This window comes from Eurosta solidaginis, chromosome 2 (genome assembly GCF_040869045.1).
Source record: "Eurosta solidaginis isolate ZX-2024a chromosome 2, ASM4086904v1, whole genome shotgun sequence".
Classification (NCBI taxonomy): domain Eukaryota; kingdom Metazoa; phylum Arthropoda; class Insecta; order Diptera; family Tephritidae; genus Eurosta; species Eurosta solidaginis.
In genome coordinates, this window is record NC_090320.1 from 59,461,400 (window position 1) to 59,480,850 (window position 19,451).

Below are 19,451 nucleotides of genomic sequence, written 5' to 3' on the forward strand. Positions count from 1 at the left end.
ATACTTTCTTAAAAAAAAAATCATAAAAATCGGTTTGGTACTTCTTGCGATTAGCCGTTACAAACATTGCCCATATACATAAGCATTTTTATATAATTTGTATAGATTGTAGGTGTTGTTAAAGAAATAGCGAAAAAAAGTTTCTTAAACAAAACTATGTGAAAATAGCAAAAAGTCCTTGTGCCAATACTTTTTGCCGTGAGTGTAGTTATGTATATAATTTCTTTATAAAATATGAGTAAGTGTACCTGAAAAGTAGAGCGATGCCGCGACAAATTCGTCAAACTCTCAAATATTAACATAATTTCATAAATTTCATATCAATCACATTACTTTGTTACTTATTTCTTCATACTTATACGTACATACATATGTACACATATGTTTTTACGAAGTACATAGCACTGCGCAAAGAAATCCGATATCATTAAGACAATTCAATTCAATTTAAAGACTTTTTTATGAAATGTTTTCCTCATTTAAGGTAATTGTTTCTTTCTGAGTGTAAGGTTGTACAATACATTTGTTTAATAAATAAATACTAAGCACGATATACCTCCGAAAAGAGTTAGGCCCAGTTTTTCTTTCAATTTCCTTCCTGCTGAGGCAGATAAGTTTTAACTGAGAGGTTTTTCATGACAGAAATACACTCGGAGTGTTTGCCAAGAGGGACCCCGCTTAGTGATTTCTAATTGAAAAAACTCATTTGTAAACTTTTAATGTTACTTTGCCCTGGATTTGAACCCAGGATGTTCTGTGTGCGAGGCCGAGCAAATTCTAGCAGCCACTTTTATCTAGAAATATCCGCAATTCGTTATTTTGGTGGAGCAAAAGCTTCTTGATCACCTGAGTTAGAAATTCTAGCAGCCACATACGTATAAAAAGTGCCTACAAAAGGTTTCTTGCTTTAGATAATACTTAAGAACCGGTGGAAAAAGACAGAAACTACAATGATATTACGCAATAATTTCGCGATTCTGTTTATTGTGCTTGGTTGCCGTTGGACCTACTCGAGTGGGGAATTTCGCATTATTGGTGGAACTTCTTCGAATATTGAGGAAAACCCATATATGGTCTCATTACATAACAAGCGCGGATACATTTGCTCAGGTTCATTAGTCAATATGCACACAGTGATCACAGCGGCACATTGCTTCTTACATGAAAATATGGCGGATATCAAAGTTTTAGCTGGTGTAGCCGATATACGCCATGCTGGACATCGTCGAGATGTGTGCGCTGTATATACTCCACCTTATTATAGTGTCAATAGCCATCATATGGATGTAGGTGTGGTTAAAGTTTGTAGACCTTTTGACGAGAGTTCCACAGTAAAAGCAAGACCACTTTGCAGTATTAAATTAAAAACGGGCATGGAACTACGTTTCAGTGGATGGGGTAGAAAAAGGCCGGACAGACAACAATGTGCGAATAAACTGCGAACTGCTGATGAAGTAACTGTATTAGCGCAGGAGGATTGTGTGAATCGTTATATGGGCATAGAACAATTTTTTACAGCTTCAATGATTTGTGCTGTAAGTGATAAAGGTAATGCGTATGAGGGAGATTCAGGGGCACCCGGCATTTGGAATGGACAAATTTGTGCAGTGGTATCACTTGGAAATGATAACCCTCACCAACCCGTTCTAAATACAGATCTAAGTAATGGATATGTTCGATGCTTTGTCGAATACTATATCCGATAGATGGAAAGTAATTCGTGCGGTCTTGTTCGACAGCTGAATAAAGTATGGAATGATGTTATAAAACGAATGCCTTCTGACGTATCGTATATTCGTTACATATATTATGAAGAAATTGAAAACAACCGTAGGCGAACATAATATACTATATCTTGTGAAAAAAATTTAAATCAATGCCATTTTACTTTTAAAATACTATAGTAAGAAGAGGCTGAAAGAATTAACAGAACCGGAAGAAGAATTAATCTATCGTGAAAACACTCGGTGCGCAGATGAATATTTATATATAATATTCCGATACACCCGAACTGAACACCCTTACTTGTTCTTTTGTTAATAAAATATTTATATTATTTTAAGTAATTTCTTGATAACCTAAAGACCTAAAATTTTGAACGTTTTTTAAAGCCATATTAAATAGAAATATTTAGGATACAAAATTCTTCTAAATGAGGTACGTATCATGATATTTAGAGCTCTTTAGAAAAGACATGTATAACAGGAGAGATCTTTCGAAAGATTTTTAGTAACTTCTTATTGTGATAGAAGCTCGAAATCTTGGATTTAGTTCAGGAAACCGTGACAAAGCACCAAAAGCACACAAAATTCCGCAAAGTGGCGGACGGTTCAATTAAATAAAAGTTCCATATAACATTAGAAATCTTGTAGTCGGGTTTTAATCACCTTCCCGATAACTTATGGACATGAAACTTTGAACCTAGTTTAGAGGTTAAAAAAATCTTCCACATAGAGCAGGGATCGAGATATTTAGATCTCCTTAGAAAATCCATATATGACAGGACGAGATATTGCGTTCGGTGTTTAATTAACTTCTCATTGAGCTAGAAACCGTACGCTTAGTTCAGGGAACATAGTCAATGCAACAAAAGAATAAAAAAATTTCCGCTAGATTTCGCGTGGGTTGAGATAATTCATACCATCTTCGTAACTTTTCGATCGATTTTTATGTAAAATCCTGGAAAGCTATAGTCTTGAAATGTGAAAAGTATTTCAGAGGCTAAAGAAAGTTAAATACCTATCACCAATCGGGAAAATCGACAGGTATAAAAACCCTTGCCCCCAGTTCCTTCGTTTATCTTTATTAACGCTGTTTGCAGCCTCTCGGTATATCAGGTTATGGCCCCATCGAAATCTGGGCTCCAATAACTAACATACGTCACTCACCATGTCATCACGACCAAGATCGATAGGTAGGTGGGGTGACATAAGATTAATGGCAAAAAGGTTAGTTGACTTTATGACCACTTCGAATGGCCTTAGATCACTTGACCTTATGACCTCTTCAGGTCAACTGACTTTATGACCTTTTTATACCTTTCATGAAAATGAAATGGTATATTAATTTCGTCGCGAAACCCGAAATTGTAAGTCCTTAAAGGAAAACAGATATACCCACCATTAAGTATACCGAAATAATCAGGTTGAAGAGCTGAGTTGATTTAGCCATGTCCGTCTGTCCGTCTGTCTGTTTGTATGCAAACTAGTCCCTCAATTTTTGAGATATCTTGACAAAATTTGGTGAGCGGGTGTATTTGGGTGTCCGATTAGACATTTGTCGGAACCGGCCGGATCGGACCACTATAGCATATATCCTCCATACAACCGATTTTTCAGAAAAAGAGGATTTTTGTAATATCTTACTCAATTTAACAGATTGAAGCTTCAAACTTCACCATATAATTTCGTATATTACACATATTGTTGCCTGAAAAAATTGATGAGATCGGTCGTATATATAGTATATATCCCCCACAACCGATTGTTCAGATAAGAAACTTTTCGTAATTGCTGCCCTATTTTAAGAGCTAGAGGCTTCAAATTTCAATGAATGCTTACGTATATAGCATACATTGTTGTCTGAAAAAATCATACAGATCGGTGGTATATATAGTATATATATGGTGGTATATATAGTATATATTATAATATATATATATATATTTTCGCAATTTTAGCCCCATTTCAACAGCTAGGAGCTTCAAATTTCACCGAATGCTTACGTATATGGCATATATTGTTGTCTGAGAAAATCATAGAGATCGGTTGTATATATAGTATATATCTCATACAACCGATTGTTCAGATAAGAAACTTTTCGCAATTTCTACTCCATTTTAACAGCTATAAGCTTCAAATTTCACCGATGGTTTTCGTATATAGTATATATTGTTGTGTCAAAAAAAGAGTCAAAATAGAGATCGGTGATATATATAATATATATATGATGGTATATATATATAGTATATATATATTTTTTTTGCGATTTCGGCCCCATTTTAACAGCTAGAAGCTTCAAATTTCACCAAATGCTTACATGTATAGCATATGTTGATGTCTGAAAAAATAATTGAGATCGGTGGTATACATAGTATATATTTCATACAACCGATTGTTCAGATAAGAAACTTTTCGCAATTTCTTCCCCATTTTAACAGCTAGAAGCTTCAAATTTCACCAAATGCTTATGTGTATAGTATATATTCTTGTCTGAAAAAATCATTGAGATCGGTGGTATATATAGCATATATCTCATACAACCGATTGTTCAGATAAGAAACTTTGCGCAATTTCTGCCCCATTTTAACAGCTAGAAGCTTCAAATTTCACCAAATGCTTACGTATATAGCATATATTTTTGTCTGAAAAAATCATAGAGTTCCGTGGTATATATATTATATACTTCATATAAACTGTCATTTTTGCCCCTTTTTACGGATAAAAGCTTCAAAATTCATCAAATTTCATCAAATAGTTACGTTTACGTCATATATTTTTGAAATACGTGATTCGTAGTCATAGTTTTTACATTCAGACCACAAAAAACGTGAAGCTTTGCATCCTCACACAAAGTACCTACCTATTTTTTATTTTATATTTATCTTAAAAATCGTTTAGCTATGTTCAAATTTCACCAAATGTTTACGTGTATAGCATATATTGTTGTCTGAAAAAATCATAGAGATCGGTGGTACATATATTATATACCCCATATGAACTGTATTTTTTTGCCCCTTTTTTACGGCTAGAAGCTTCAAAATTCATAAAATTTCATCAAATAGTTAAGTTTACGTCATATATTGTTGAAATACGTGATTCGTAGTCATAGTTTTTACACGCAGACCACAAAAAACCTGAAACTTTGCATCCTCACACAAAGTACCTACCTATTTTTTATTTTATATTTATCTTAAAAATCGTTTAGGTATGTAGATCTGTTCACTATATATTTCTTATCTTATACATCCGATTATTCGGAGATTACGAATGGGATAAGATTATTGTTCAGCCCCATTCTTGAAAGGTATGAAGTCTTCGGCCCAGCCGAAGACAGTCCCGTCCTTACTTGTTTAATTTGACTTTATGGCCCTTAAGGAAATTTCCGTTTGAGCTTATGATCATTCCGGGAAAAAGACCATACACAGCATTTTAAGAGTATCACAAACGCAAAATCTTTCGCAGGATTGGTTAGACGTTTTTTCATGTCTTATTTTTGTGTATATCCTCACCAAACAAGCTTTAAATCCGATTTTGAACTGAAATAAAATCAGAATTTTGAAAAGTGGCGCCGCAGGCGGAAATCGCGCGATTTTTTCCCAAATTTTTGAATGAGTTCTTCTTATAACAGAGAGGACCTCATTGAGCCAATTTCTTCCAAGATTTTTCACCATGGGAATCCGAAAATTTTAAATAAATGAAAAAATCTCTTTTCATTCGGCTGAACAAAAATACAGCAACAACAATAAAACGTAACTCTCATTTAACAGTTGTAAAGTTGAAACAAACTAATTGACCTTATGGCCACCTGAGAAAAAAAGAAATGACTTTATGACCATTTCGGAAGAACAGGATGGTCATTATGTCAAAATCGTTAACATTGTAACCATTTGAAATATGACGTTGTGGCCATTTGAAGTAGACATAAGGTCATTTGACTATGTACCCGTTGACCTTATGTCACTTTCCGTCAGAACGCCCTTCTTGTAAGTTGGTTGCTGTAAAGCATCGCTTGATTTTCAACTCTAAGTATGTCGCAGTATATGCGTTAAAATATAACCCCTCCCAAATTTTGCAGCCCTGAAACTGCAACGGCCGCTGTAGTATGGGAGAAGCGTGGTCAGCCTACCACACCGAATGTCTTCAGATTCTGAGGGAGAATATATCTGCGTTGCAGTTCGGAGCCGGCATAAAACATGTAGGTGACGTCCCGCCAATTCGCAGAAAAAATTAAAAGGAGCAGCTCGACCTAAGTCTCTGCGGAGGTAAATTGCGTCAAGTTTTTATTTGTTTATTTATTTGGCAAGTGAAGCTAATAATTTGTTCCGAGGGATTATATCAGTCGTGTCAACTTTGTCATTCGTTATCAAAACAGCTGCGAGGGACGTTACTGTTTTAAAAAATTATGCTGCAGAGGCAGAAGCATGCCCACTCAAAGTTAGGAAGAGCAGGTTTGGTGAGCTTTACTTTCTTGATGTTTTCAATTGACGTCAATTAGGGCTAAGAAAAGAATCTTTTTAGGACGGTCATACTCTTGTCAGTGTGTCTCGTGTAAGGGATAGTTACATCCGACAGGTTGTTCTGGGCTAGACCCCAAAACCAGACGTCCACGTAACTTCTATAAATCTTTTGTGGCTCCTTGCTGTTCACGTCCTAGGACGTCCCGTAGTCTGCGCCTTAGCGCCCCCCGCCACCTTCCAGCAGCCCCGCTGCTCAGCAAGCCACAACAAGTACCCGCTGTTGCTCGCGCCCCACGGCGCCACCAACTCACACGGCTGCTCCCACTCATACCTACAATCTCCGTAGTAGAGTCGGGACCAATTCCGAGCATCAGCCCTGCCCCCGTCTTCTTTCCCCCTCTTTTCCGGCAGCAATTGTGTAGGTCAGGGAAACAGACTCTTAGTCCCTACCTCCCTTTGCACCGTTTGCCAGCACAGAATATATACGTTTGCGACATCCGCCCAATACAGCTCCTGCCATGGACGGTGCCACTTTCCAAGATGTTGTGGTCTCCGCGACGGCAACCCCCGACGGGTTTCATTGCGCCATGTTGCCAGGCCGCATACCCAAATACACCGGGTACCCCAATGCCTACCCAAGAACATCTAGTCCCAGGGCCTCAACAGCAATCGCGTTCTGGCCTTCCACAACCCAGGCGTAGTCACCCGTCACTTACTTCCAAAGTGACGACGTCTCCCCCTATGCACTTCAGAATTCTGCAGTTAAACTGTAATGGATTAACTGGGAATATCACGGAGATAGTCGACTTTATGAAGCGGCACAACATCCGCATTGCTGCGATTCAAGAGAATAAACTCACAGCAAGATCTACATTGCACACCTGTTCTGGGTATAATGTCCACAGAAAAGATCGCGAGAGCGGAAATGGAGGCGGCCTCGCCTTTATCATACACCACACTGTGCAATATATTTGATCCCGACGTCGACCGCAGGGACAGTGTCTTAGAACGTCAAGGATTATCTGTCCAGTCGGGCGATGCTAATCTAGAAATCATCAACATCTACATCCCTCCTGTTACCTGTTGCCTCAGTGGATACCGCCCTGATATCAGCGGCGTACTCACTGGAAACAATCGCATTATCTTAGGCGATTTCAATGCCCATCACGATCTATGGCATTCAAACTTGCGGGTGGACAGTAGGGGTGAGATGTTAGTGGATCAAATAGAAGAAACGACGTTCTGCACTATAAACGGAGACGCCCCCACACGTATGGTAGGAAGCTGTCACAGTTCGCCGGATATTTCAATCGTGAGCGCAGAACTCGTAAACTGCGTCAACTGGCAGCCTATGGTAACATTGGCATCCGACCACCTGCCTATACTTATTTCGCTCGAGCGTCCCGCCGACTTCATCGTCGCAGAAAAACGCACTTTCATCAATTTTAAAAAAGGAGAGTGGGACGAATACAAATCCTTTACAGACAACCGCTTTGCTGCCCTCCCTATCCCAACTGATGCCCGCCAAGGGGAGCGTGCTTTCCGCAAGGTCATTGAAACAGCCTCGGCTCGTTTCATTCCCGCCGGTAGAATTCCCGAAATTCGGCCCCACTTCCCGGCAGAGGCCGCAAGTTTAGCGAGAGAACGTGACATTATAAGACAGCTCGATCCCGGCGACCCCCAAATAAGGGATATAAACCAACGCATCAGATTGCTTGTGGATGAACACAAGCGGGCGAAATGGGAGGAGCATCTAAGCGGTTGTAACCTCTCTGCAGGTGTAGGTAAACTTTGGTCCACTGCAAAGCCCTATCGAATCCTTCTAGGCACAATGACAAAGTTTCCATCGCCTTTGGCGACAAAGTGCTGTCGGATGAGAAAAAATGCGCGAGCGCTTTCTGCCGACTATACCTAATGCATTCTACGGACGACAAAAATAGACGGAGGGCCAACAGACACGAACGTAAACATAAGTTCAGTACGTCACGAATTGCCATAACCGCCAAAGAGGTTGAGGATGCCATCGGTCATGCTAAACCATCCAAAGCAGAGGGCATAGCCATGCCGATGCTTAAAAGCCTAGGGAAAGAGGGTTTCAAATATTTAGCACATGTCTTCAACCTGTCTCTTTCCACCTTTGTCATACCCGGAGAAATGGAAAATGGCTAAGGTGGTCCCGCTACTAAAGCCTGGGAAACCAGCTAACTTAGGAGACTCATATCGCCCGATATCTCTCCTATCGCCAGTAGCCAAGACGCTTGAAGCCATTTTGCTCCCCCACTTCAAAGCAAATTTGCAGCTAGCCTGTCATCAGCATGGCTTTAGAAAACTCCGTAGCACCACCACCACGCTAAATGCCATTAGCACCCAGATAAATTGTGGTTTAAATCAGAAGGCCCACCATAGAACAGTACTCGTAGCGCTAGACCTATCAAAAGCTTTTGATACGGTCAACCATGGCACGTTACTGCAAGACTTGGAGGGCTCTACACTTCCCCCATGTCTTAAAAGGTGGACCGCAAATTATCTGGGTGGTCGGCAGGCATCGGTGCAATTCAGAAACGAAATATCAAAGCCAAGAAGAATTAAACAAGGGGTGCCTCAGGGTGGTGTCCTATCCCCACTTTTGTTTAATTTTTACATATCAAAACTACCTTCACCACCAGAAGGAGTTACTATCGTTTCTTACGCCGATGACTGCACTATAATGGCCACAGGCCCGGGCCCAAAGATCGATGAGCTTTGCAACCGAATAAACGGCTACCTCCCTGATCTCTCCAGTTTTTTCGCCTCGCGAAACCTGGCATTATCACCGACTCATCACCAAATCATCCGCGACCTTATTTACAACTTGGGCGTCCCAAATGTCGACCATTTTGAACATCCACGTCGATGGCACTACGCTACCGACTGTCCTACACCCCAAAATCTTGGGTATGACGTTTGATCAGGATCTACATTTTGGTGAGCACGCAGCCGCAATTGTTCCGAAAATCCAGAGCCGTAATAAAATCCTCAAATCCCTTGCTGGCAGTACTTGGGGAAAAGACAAAGAAACGCTCATTACCACATACAAGGCAATTGGCCAGCCGTTTGCGTGCTACGCGTCCCCTATATGGTCGCCAAGCCTAAAAACTACCTACTGGAAGAAGCTACAGGCCTGCCAAAATACTGCGCTCAGAACAGAAACAGGCTGTCTTCTTTCTTATGTCCCCAGAACACCATCTACATAATGAGGCGAGAATACTCCCCATCAGGGAGAGAAATGAGATGCTAACCAAACAGTTCCTGTTGAATACCCTTAGGTATGCATGTCGTAAAAGGCGAATAAAAAAATGACTGATTCAAGGGGTTGTGTAGCGCAACCCTTTAAAGGGATTAAAATAAAAAATAGATGTAGGGCGCGATAACCTCCGAAGAGATCTAAGGCCGAGCTTCTCTTCCAATTTGCGTCGTGCTCCTATTGATTTTCCCTACAAATTGGCCGGACGGGACCTACATGTTTTATGCCGACTCCGAACGGCATCTGCAAGGCAGATGAGTTTTCACTGAGAGCTTTTCATGGCAGAAATACACCCGCTTAGAAAAATTTTCTTATAATTGAAAAACCTTATTTCTAAAATTTTGATGTTGCTTTGCCCGGAAGTTGAACCCAGGGCATACGGTGTGACAGGCGGAGCACGCTACCATCACACCACGGTGGCCGCCAGCGAAATTTATAGCTTCTAAAACCCAATTATCAACCTTACCTACCCATGGTGAATCCTGTTTCTTCAGCAGTCGAGGCTCTAGCGACCCGAAGTTCATCATAGAACTAGGGAGTGAGTGGCGAGATGGTCGGAGTTGTACTTTAATGGTGCTTGTTACCGGAACGTACAGGATGTATATCCGGCAAAGAATCATTAACGCTGATAACACTCCCCACACCTTCGGGGAGTGTCTTTATCACCAAAACAACAATAACACATAGAATTGTTTCCTAAAGTTCAAATATTTATGAAATAATTTTAATGTGTTAAAATAAGCTTCTATATTGATGTATTGATTATTCTTAAATTCTTCAAGTTTCACATGCTTTTTTCTCACACTGTACATAATAAAATCAATTCCATTGTATTCCATACATACATATATATAGGGACATAAATGGGTATGTTTTTTAAACATTTATAACTGTGCATTATTGTATGTAATAGTAAGCCCCCTATGAGGTCAAACGTCATGCCAGCCCAAGGCCAAAGAGTCAAGTTCATTTTTCAACGGTTTTGTCAGTATGGCAGGCAGTGACATGCCAACGTCATCCGTGGTTCCATAACCATCAAAGGATTTTATTAAAAACGCTTGTACAAACACCTGGATGTTGTATGTATGTAGGTATATTTGAATATAACCCATAGCGAAACACAAAAACCAGTGAAAAACCTATATAGTTTGCGACTTAAATTTAATGATAAGTTCGTACAGCTTTGGTGAAACCCAACATTAGAAACAAAGGTCGCAAAAACAGCGAATATTACGGTCTGCGAATCTACTACGTCACATTTTTAAATTTGCTTGTGTCATCTGAGCATGAGAGAAAGACAACCCGGCAAAAATATTGTTCCTTAGAATAAGGCAAGCGTTGTAATATTTGCTTACGATTTCGATAGTGCAACGTCAAGTTCAGAGACCAGACTGACAATACCATAATGCCAAAAGTAACGGGAATGCGAATTTTGATTTCATAATTTTGAATTAAATTAAAACTAGTTTTTAAAATATTAATGTCTGTACAACGGACGCCGCTGATTGATATCAGTGGCGCTCTTAGAAAAACACCTACCTTGGCATTGAATGTCATGCTGAACCCACATCCAGTAGATCTTGCGTTAAAGGCGGCCGCGTCCCGCCGTTGGTCAGGCTTCAGACACTCTAGCCCTCCTACCAGGTTCGACCTTATCCCTGATAAGGTGGAATATTGTATAGCGATAACTGCTTCCTGTGCAACTTTCAACCCAGTCATTCCCCGAGAGAGCAATGGGGAAGAGGACTCATCTGGGGCAGGAGACCGGTTAACTTGTTCACGGGCGGCTCGAAATTGAACGGAAAGGTTGGTGGGGGAGTCTTTTGTCATGAGCTAAATGCAAGCCACAAATTTAAGTTGGGTGGTCACTGCCGCATCTTCCAAGCGGAAGTTGCTGCAAACAACAATTTGGTGGATGAAATGCTATACAGCGCTACTACGGTTAGGGAATTTAAAATCTACTCGGATAGCCAATGCCTTGAGTTCAACTATAATGCGACCGAGTATGGTCTGGGGGTGCCTGAACTCGCTTGCGATTGCATCGAACTATTTTATGATTAAGATTATGTGGTTCCCGAGCCATAGTGATATCCCGGGCAAATGTCAAGCTATCTTAGCCCACATCTGTACAACTGAACCGGATGAAGATGGCTGTAGGGATTTCGGGATTACGCTGGCCATCTGTGGTTTGCTCCTGCATAGATGGGCCTTGAGTCAGCTACAGTATTCCATCGGTGGCATGTCTGTGCTAAGAGGCGACTGAAATCCACAGACCCGAAGAGTCGAGCGTACCGATTTCATATTCGGAAAAACTGCCCGTATCCGTAACACTCCATAAATCTTCGGAAAGTTTTTTGTGGTTAAAACGAATACAGCGCGGGTCTGGCCGCGAATTAAGAAGAAGTGACGTACAGTATCATTTCGTTGAAGTTTGCTAAGCTACCGTCTGCTTCACTATACCACATATGTAAGGCCTTATGAAGCGAGAGATTAGACTAATGTGTATCCTCACTTCAACATTAGGCTTTCGGAACAATTTCTGATTCATTTTAACATAAAAAAGTCTTCAGTAAGCCAACATTCCCTAAAAAATTGTTTGGATATATGCATTTGAGAGAAGGCCACATAAAATTAAACTAATTTATTCTTTCTGGAAATAAGTAAAGTTAGGTTGAACTGGCCGGCTGGGACCTAGCTTAATTGCTGGAACGATCGCTGATCTCGCGAGCGCAGGACACGAATACAGAACGTGCTCAACCGTTTCTTCCTGCAGCTCGCACTTACTATATTCTTTGTTACTGACGAGGTCTAGCTTATAAGCATGTAACGCTAGAAGGCAGTGCCCAGTTATTATGCCCGCCATAACCATTAAATCTTCTCTATATCGCCGTTCTTTTTGTTAGCTTCTATCACTTTATGACCAAAATCATTGTCCGGTCTGAGCAAAGTCTCTCCATAGCTTCTTTGTATTCCACCTGCCTATCAACTGACGTGACACCAACGTAAGCCCGCTTCCTCCAGAATTTCAGCTGCTTTCTGCACGGCTGTATTTTCCGCCTGAAAGTCACTGCTATGATCTGCAAGCCTCTAGGCTCTACTCATTTCTGGATGGATACAGTAAACAGAAGACCTGATCTCTTTCCTTAATTTGGAGAGAAGAAAAACGAGGGAAGGAGAAAGAGATAGAGTTAGATGAATATAGTGGGATAGGGATAGATAGGGGTGGGGAGGGAGAAGAAGAGCGAGTTAGAGATAAAAGAAGGGATGGAATAGACGGAGAGGAAAAAACTTTTGAAAAGTCTGCCGTGTCTGCTAATTACTCAGCTGTACTTGTACATAAGGTATTATAGCTTTGATTGAATAGCAGTTGGTTATACAGGTATAAAGGAATCGAGATGGATATAGATTTCCATATATCAAAATCTTCCATATAGAAAAAAAATTTGATTAAGCCACGTCCGTCCGTCCGTTAACACGATAGCTTGAGCACCTATTGAGATATTTTCACCAAATTCGGTATACGGGCTTATCTGTATCCGGAATAGATTGGTATTGAAAATGAGCGATATCGAACGATAACCACCCCACTTTTTCCATATCGAAAATTTTGAAAAATGAAAAAATTAAATAATTCAAAAATGAATACCGCTAAGCTAATGAAATTCGGTTGGTGGATTGGCTTTATGACGCAAAACATAAATTCCAAACAATTTTGGAATATGGGCGTGGCACCACCCACATTTATCAGAAAAAAATTTGGAAATTTAACACTCTGTAAATCAAAAGCCCTTAAATATATTACACTGAAATTTGGCAGAGACACTATCCTTGCCAAATTATAAAGACTGAGTGAAGATAATCAAAATCACGCCCAAAGACCACGCCCAATTTATCTAAAGGTTTAATCTTAACAAAATTTGCCATAACAATTGTTTTTTTTTTTACTATTCTAAAAACAAAATACAATTTTTCAAATTTAGAAAAATTAAAAAATAACAATAATGATCATTAGAAAAAAATTATTGTTCTGGCCTTGAGCTCGAATCGAACCTTGAATCAATTTGCCATAACTTTATGGTATTTAACTACATTTGACTGATATTCTAACTCAGCAGTGGTATGGTTGAGCTAAGAACAAAAATTAAAGAAAAGTTTTAAAATGGGCGTAACCCGCCCCTTTGTTTGTTACATATATGTATTATTGCGCTGCCTTATAACGCTATTAACTGCACAGAGCAAACAATAACGCACAGCTGGGTATGTAATGTTCGGTTTCACCCAAACTTAGACTTTCTTACTTGTTATTTTTATATATATTTTTTTTTTTCATCTTAACACTTCACATAACACGCCTCCAATACCTGGCTTGGTATTCGGACTAGTTGTAAGATACAAAATAACTGCATAGCTCGTTGAACTGCTGGGTGTATATTTACATACATATGAGTGGATGGATGTATGCGCATTGTTTGCAAATTTATAAATCCATTCTGACACTCACTCAACTCAACTCAAGTAAACTTACTTGCACGATTTACAAACATTTTTCAGCGACGCGTTGGCACTATTAAAACCCGCCCCACTCGATATCCACTAGACGACGTCAAACAGTCTCTCACAGTTAGCCGGTCAATGTTCAAAACTTAAACGAAAAACATTTATTGATATCATTCAATTATATTGGGCTACGAGTCTATATTAATGGATGAACACGCGAATCAGAGCAAATACCAAGTGCAACAACAACAATGAGCATCAAAAAAAAAATATCGTAACCGCGTCGAAAATGAGGTTTTTTGTGGAATACTAATCTATATAAATTAATATAATATAATATATTCTTTTGTTATTCTTTTTTTGTTCCTCTTCTCTTTCGTTATGCCATTCAAGCGAAAACACGTGGAGCTCACGACTCGAATGGCCGATACTCATTTGTTAACTAAATCAATGAAGCGCCTCCAGTTGGTTGTTTGCTTGGTCGCATTTCAGTTGTCGAGTTGGCCATATCTACAGCCCCCGGCTGATCACCTCTGTTGTATGTGCTAACAGAGTCAGTGGGCTGATGATTCGTCTGCCGGCGTGCAATGCCTAACACACTGGCACCTTTTACTGTGCATATTTAGGTCTTTCCCATTCACCTGGCTTTGCTTTTTTAGCACGTGTGGCATGTTTACATTACCTTCTGTTCTTTTAGGTTTTTCTTGTTCTTGTTTTTTTTTTTCGTTTATAAGCATTCTTCATTTCTTTGTTTCATTTAGCCAGCACATTCATGCAAGTTCATGAAATGTAGTTAAAGTTCGAATGTATCTAGCGCGATGGGCTAAACGTCATCGTAACGAGTTGGGTTCGTCATACAAATCTTCAGTGTGCCTTCAATCCTCTTGCTGCGTCTTAAAGATTTTTACAAAAATTGAATCAACGCTTCAACTACAGCATCTTCAAACCCTGCAGTGATAACCAAAGCCAGTTAAAAATATTTAACTGTTCATTGAAATTGAGCCCCTTTGAGCCGAAATGGTCAGACTAAGGAACCTAGGTGGGTAAGTAATCATAAGTGGCTGCACCGATTAGCGGCGCTATTGGTACATTATTGAACCAACCATAAAGCGGGTCAAAAATAAAGAAAATGCAAGGCGCGATAACCTTCGAAGAGATTTTAGGTCGATCCTCGCTTCTAATTTGCGACGTGCTCCTTTTAAGCTTTCCTAAAAGTTGACGGGACTGGACCTAGTCGTCCTAATGCAGCCGACGCTGTCCATTGTATTAAGACGCATCGCATGTACTCCTATTGCGAAGTCTCCACTGACAGACACATTCAATTCGCACGTGCTTGTCCTGGCCAAAAGATCAGCCTGATAGTTGCCAGTGTAAACCTTATGTCCTCGCAACCTGTGTGGCCATGCAATCCCTCACAGCCTTTGGTGACAGAGCTTAACGTGTGTGTTTATAGCGGCCAGAATATCTCCCTAGTAGTTACACCAGCAGATGCTCTATAGCAGCGACGCTATACGTGGCGCTATACTAGTAAAGAATGAACTTGGCAATCGTGAAAACAACCCGCACTGTGAGACATGATACATACCACGGCGGAGTTCTCTCTTAATTACTGTGGGTTGTCGCACTAACGAGATACTACTTGAACTGATACTGTAGGTCAGTCAAAGGACCGCGTTGTGTCTCCATGGCTTACCGCTTCTTTTGCACTGTCAGAAAACTTTGCCAGCCAAGCATTGGATGGAAGCCGTAAGTTGAACGCTGACTTTAGTGTCTACGATGTCTTGGATATTGGCCAATGGGAGGTGGGAGGTGAGAGGTTCATGAGGTGCCTCTAAGCATAGTGGAAACTCCTTCCTGCTGCAGTTGGTTGGACGATGCACTAGCCGAGGGTAAATCGGTCTCAGCTTATAGCTTTTATCCAATCTAACCACCCATAACTTAGGAATATAAATACGAAATATTCTAAAGTTTTCGTTGAACAAAGAAAGATATCCCACAACCTTATCTACTCCGTTGACTAGTTATTTTATGGATTTATTTATGTTGTGCGGTATTTTACGACTGTTTTGACTGCAGGGTTCTTACATGAGGATGTATAATATACATACAGGGCAAGTCGATTTAAAAATTGCTCTGTGAAAATCGTATTCTAGGGATCAAAATAAGAGACTTTGCCGAAGGAACCATACCTCTAAAACGAATTCTGATTACCCCCCCCCCCCCCCCCTTTAGGTCGAACTTTTTGGTAGGGGCAATTTCAATTCTACCTGCTGTGTCTTGTGGTGGCTTAAAAAAAACAACAGAAGCAATTTTACGATCTGAAATTGTGTCACAGTGATACCTTCATTCATCATAATTTGTTTTAGAGGTATGGTTCCTTTGGCAAAGTTTCTTATTTTGATCCCTAGAATATGATTTTCACAGAGCAATGGGCGATTTTTTTGCCTCCCCACAAATCGACCCGGCCTAATGTATATATATATATATATATGTACATTGTACAAGGATGTAATATTCCAATGGTTTGTGATTGATATTGAAATTGCAATCAATAACAACTACAAATACAATATTTAAAGTAAGTAGAAATGAAAACAATAATTTAAATAATACGGAAATTGCTTTGAGTTCGCGACAGTGCCAATTTTACCATCCCATCATCAAACAAACAAACGCTATTTCAATAAGTAGTTCGCTTTTAAAGAAAATTTGTTGAATCGAAATTTCGAAAACTACCTGAAGGCAGGCGAGATTTCTACCAGTATGGTGTTATCTTATCGAATTACACTGCGCTAACAGACCTTGGCTTCGAATATTGGCTTGGCTTGTAGCAATTCAAATATATACTTAATTGTTGGATTACTGACGTAGTCGTCAATGGACTACCTACTAGGTATCTGGTCAAAATTAGAAACTGATTACAGTTTCCTCGACTAGTCGAATTTTTGTAATTTTTGTGATGATTCACCATTACTCAAGCCGGGATGATGCTATTATCCCAAGGTTGCATTTTGAAGCAGTCTTTAGGGTGCTTTACTGAGGAATCAGAGATTGCGGTCTACCAGTTCCAACAATTTAGAATATGATGCTGGCATGAATTTAAATAGAGCTTAGGTGCATATAGGAGCTCTCGTTGAAATATTGGATTCCTTGTCAAAGAGCTGTGGACTTAATATAAATCACTTCAATTCAAATATTACGCTGTTCACGTGTTAAAAGAAAAAAACGTATTTTCAAGCGATTTTGTCCTAAGCGAAACCAAGCTCGAATTCTGCAGTAATAAATGTGTTCTAGGACTCAGTACATGGATCTCTTAACAGGAACCCCAGTTCAGCTAATAATCAACAACCTCTCCATACTAAATGGCAAGGAGAATAGAGTTGGAAGTGCTACCTCTAGACACTAGCAGTGCAGCGTCTATCACCTCGAAACACCAGCCTTAAAGGAGTCCAAAGATAGTTGCTCTCCCAAAACGTACACCACATCACGATTTACTCTGGCGGGGATTCAAGGGGTTGTGTAGCGCAATATATAGCTTCTCCAACCCAATTGTCAACCTCACCTTCGAGCGGCGAATCCCGTTTCACTAACAGACGAGGCTCTGGCGACCCCAAGCTCCTCATGGAACTTGGGGGTGGAGAGGGAGGGATGGCCTGAAGGTTTAATGTATCCATATAAATCGTTCCCGAGATGGTCGGGTCAGCACCTTAATGGTGCTGTGTTACCGGAGCGTATCGGATCTGTATCCGACAAAGGACCATCACATCGATAACACTCCCCAAAGCCTTCGGGGAGTAACCTAATCGCTACAACAACAACAACAACAACATTTACTCTGGCGATAAACCGCGACCAAAGCTCTGCGGGAAAACCCTTAAGCTTTTAAGTTAGCCAGTGTATGCAGATTTACGAAGGTGGCAAAGGTCCACGTATCACATATAAATTATGGTCCCGATTGGATATGATGAAGTGGTGTCGCACAAGGCTGGCCCCCGTTATTTTTTGCGATAAAGGTTTAGCGATAGCGAAGTTTGGAATTTGGGAGCTGAGCTTAGATCCCTTTACTGCACGTCTTAAACGTTTCTTACCTAAAAAATAAAAATTATATATGATATTGCTTACTATCGTACTATCGATTTTGAGTATTAAATTAATATTAACTTTAATTTTTTATGTATCTACAGAGAAATCTTAAATTTGACATATGAGCTACGGACCATGTCCGATCGGGACTATGGGTTAGGTAAGGTTGACCTGGCCGTGAGGACCTGACATAGACTAAATGAGGACGTAGTGTTACCAGAAGTTTGTTTAACGATCAAACTGAAAAGGCCTATCAAAAACCAGGGCCTATATTATAATATAAATCCGTCCCCTTTGCAAATACAAAAAGCTTTCTAAGATTTATGCCACTTGCTGCTTCCAAATCTGACAGCTGTATCACTTTAAAAAACTGGAGTCTTAGCCGGGCAAACGAGGGGCACGCGCGCAAAACGCGCTCGATCGTTTCCTCCTCAAACTCGCACTTGTTACATATGCTACCAGTGACCAAGCCTAGTTCTTCAGGCATGTGCCGCCAAAAGGTAGTGTCCAGTCAGAATTCACGTCATTGGTTTACAGTCCTCTCTTTTTAATAAAAGAAGTAACTTTGTTAGTCTAAGGTTGTAAAACCTACACACAATCTTCGACACTTTATCCAGCGCTTGCGTCCATGCCTTTTCCGCTTAGTCGATCATGTGCAACTTTCGCCTTCTCTTAATGTCTTCCAATCTAATTGAGACGCGCCATTGTTAGCTAGTTCATTCCCATCTGTTCCCATATGCCATGGGACCCAATATAAATATCTCCTTCTCCCTATACCGAATCTTTCCAGGGATTGCTTACACTCCAACACACTTTAAGATGTTGTGCTATGCCAGATTATTGCCTTAATTGCTGCTTGGCTGTTAATATAAAAGTTGACGCGGCTGCACTTTAAGCTATTTCCTTCCAGTGTTTTTACTGATTTGGTTACGTTTATTACTTCCGCCTGAAAAACGCTACAGTAATATGTTTATTTTCGCAAAAGCACAACATACCGCAGACCCTACTCCTTCCACTACTTTGGAAGCATTGGTGTTTACGTATATCGCCTCGTCCTCCATTGGGGCACCCTTGCGCCAACAATCCACCTCTATTGTAACTCTAAAAGCCACATACGGAATCAAGAAGTCTGTTCGTCCTGTAATTCATGACGTAAGGTCTGCACCCAAGCTGCTGTTGCAGTTGTTAATGCTATGTTCTTTCTCACCAGGTCTACAGGTGAAATGTGCAGCATGGCACACAGTGCAGCCGTCAGCGTAGTTTTCAGGGCTCCCATAATGCTAAGCATTACTAAACACCCCCTCTAATTTTTTGAGGTAGGTTCTTTTTTGTGTGGATGTCCACCCAAACAAGAACTCAATAGTATAGCATATGATTTACAATTGCTGTAAATACCGAATGAGGGAGAGA

General features: G+C 40.3%; 1 protein-coding gene across 9 annotated transcripts in view; it reads right to left on the reverse strand.

The window, feature by feature from the left end:
- Nucleotides 1-19,451, reverse strand: part of Oatp30B (Organic anion transporting polypeptide 30B) — a 171,069-nt gene that overhangs the window by 41,506 nt on the left and 110,112 nt on the right. Inside the window, exon 1 of one of the 9 annotated variants that reach the window (XM_067765527.1) lies at nucleotides 13,987-14,393. The exons of the other annotated variants lie outside the window; for them this stretch is intronic. The gene's annotated coding sequence lies outside the window, so the exon portion shown is untranslated. Of the gene's footprint in view, nucleotides 1-13,986; nucleotides 14,394-19,451 lie in introns of those variants that run through there. 9 annotated transcript variants of the gene reach the window in all.